This window comes from Brassica oleracea, chromosome C6 (genome assembly GCF_000695525.1).
Source record: "Brassica oleracea var. oleracea cultivar TO1000 chromosome C6, BOL, whole genome shotgun sequence".
Taxonomy (NCBI): domain Eukaryota; kingdom Viridiplantae; phylum Streptophyta; class Magnoliopsida; order Brassicales; family Brassicaceae; genus Brassica; species Brassica oleracea.
In genome coordinates this window covers 8,656,439-8,659,362 of record NC_027753.1, presented here as the reverse complement: position 1 = coordinate 8,659,362, position 2,924 = coordinate 8,656,439, and positions in this window count along the sequence as shown.

Genomic DNA, 2,924 nt, shown 5'->3' with positions numbered 1-2,924 from the left:
CGCATAATAAGCTTCAAATTGAACATTGAAAAAGATAGAGAGATTTTTTTTAATCTTATACTGACACTAAACTTAAAAAAAACGAAGAGTTAAATGTAATTTTTTTTTGTTACACTTCCCGGAAAAAAACAGTTACAACATGGGCTTTCATAATATGACATTTTAACATATTAATGTTATGGACATTTAATAATTATCTTGACGAAAAACAAAAAATATAAATAATTTATTATTAACAAAAGTATGAAATTATTTACAATTTGATGACTAATCCATCACTCTTTTTTATATGTTATTTTTTTCATAGAAGTTTAAAAATCATTTTATTTTCTTTAAACATGTATAACTAATTTATAATCTTTTATGCCATACTAAGTCATGATATAATATTTCTTCATATTTTACATTAATAACCATTTTTTTTTATATATGGTATACAATTCTCTAATTACGTCTATTTATTCAATTTTGTATATGATATCGAATATTCATTATAAAAAGATGGTTTAAAATGCCAAAAAATATTTACTTGCTGAATATAATACATCAAATATTACAAATACATCATTTAGTTAAATAAATAACCATAAACCGAAAATTCATACCCACGCTAGCGCGCGGATCAAAGTCTAGTAAACCATTACACGACATGCCTTTATAAACGATTGACAGGGCATAATGTGCTCTGTTATGTATGTTTCCTTCTTCTTATCATTTCCTTTTACATCGTGATAGATAAGATCAAATCCGGATAGCCCAAATCGTCTCACATTCCATCAAAAGGAAATGATAAAGCTATGATGACCAGACTGTGTTTCAGATCTTTCTCATTCTTGTAATGGTAAGAGCCAATGTGCTCTCAGTTCTCACTGAGAGGTGCTTATCTTATTTAGCCACTGTTATCATCATTTGGATCCTATAACAAGAAAATATCAGGATGCTGCTTATATTAATATAAACTTAAGGTAACTATGAAGAAAAATGAATTCGTGTTTTTTCAGTGCCTATAATTGAGGAAACAATTAATTACTATAAACTATGTTATATACTACGAGAAAGGCAAAAAAAATCTCAAACTCGTGTTTGAACCAAACAATTTTTCAATTTTTAAATATTAGTTGTTTTAATTCTCATATTTTATTGACCCAGCCATTTAAAAAACATAAATAGTTAACTTTTAAAGTCGATTAAAAAACTAAACGTCTGTTAACTCTCTAAACGACGTAGTTTTGAAAACTGATTAAAAACTTAATCATATATGAGAGTTAAAATGGGCAATTTTACTTTGTCAAACTGATGAGAATCATTACTTGTCGCTGGAGAAACCACCACTACTTGTCTTCATCGGAGATTGCCTGTAAATCGATTTGGGGAAGATGAAATGAATTGGAAATTAGATTTTCGAGTGAGAAAGTTCAAATTGATTTGAGATTTTTATTAATTAAACAAATGATTTTTAAAACGGCGTCGTATGGGATATAACGGCCGTTACTCGAGTTTAACAGTTGACTATTTGAGTTTCTTATATGGCCGGGTCAACAAAAATAATAGTTAAAATGACCAATATTTAAAAGTTGAAGAATTTTTTTGGCTCAAAAACGAGTTGGAGATTTTTTTCTTTAATTTGAAAGTTCAAAATTTTAATGGATGTTTTCTCTATATACTACTCCCTCCGTTTTATTTTAATCGTAATTTTAGATATGTGCATCACATATTGAAAAAAATATATTTAATTTTGTATATTTTCTAAATAAAAACATCATTACTTATATATCTAACCACATTTCAATCAATAAAAAATAAAGTAGAGAATATAAATAATTATATAGCATATAAACCTAATAAATTTTGCATTAAATTCTAAAACGACAATTATTTTGAAATGAAAATTTTATTTTACAACAATAATTAAAATGAAACGAAGGGAATAGTAAATAAAAAAAATGACAACCACTAACCTGGTGGTCCATGTATAAGGGAAATGTTAGATGTAGTTCCAACATCAATAACGCCAAGCGGGCTCCTATTGTAAGATGACTGTAGAACTTTTGGTAGTGGATGAGACAGAGAAGAAAGATCCGATCATTTTTCTTTTTCAGGTATAGGTTTCAAGATGAGAGGATAAAATTGGAAATCTTTGATGGATGAAAGAGCTTGAAACTCTCTCGTCTATGCTGCGCAGTTGAGAATATGGGTTGCATGCTACTTGCAGCCTCCTAAAAGTTTCTCATAATAAATTAAACCGGCTGAAAGTTCAAAACTTACCATTCCCAGCATATTAGTGTTAACAAGATTGTTCATTCCTGAAGATCTGATAAACCCTAAATGTTAAAGATATATAACACCAAAGTAGTGTATCTCTAAAACTTTTTTCCTTCGGTCTTTAAGGATTAGTAGCTTGAAATTCTTCAGATGAAAAGTTTTTTATTCTTAAAGCTTTAGTTTCTTTATCCCAGTGATTTAAAGCCGGTTTTCTTCGTCAGTCTTCTCATTTTATAATGTTTTGAGTCTTTTCTCCGTCACTAAAAGTATTCAATGTGTATTGATGATTTTAATTTATACATTTTGATTCTCCGAATTTTAAATTTGTTATACGAAGTGTTCAACTCTGATAATATTTAATCCCCTATATATTATTTGTGAAACATTACAACTTCTTTTTGTAGCTACGTGTCATCACTAGGATGATTCTTAGAATTATTAGAGAAATGAGTTGGTCCATCTAATTATATAATAAGCTTTTTATTAAACTAACCATAAATTCATTATTAATGTCATTTATTATTTCCTTAAATAAAGATTACGGAATTGCCTAATGTGGGTAAAGTATATATGACAATTAATGATTTTAAATAATAAAGATCTGATAAAAAAAATGTATCTTCTATCAAATTTGTTTAATTTAAAACTATTAAAATAATTTT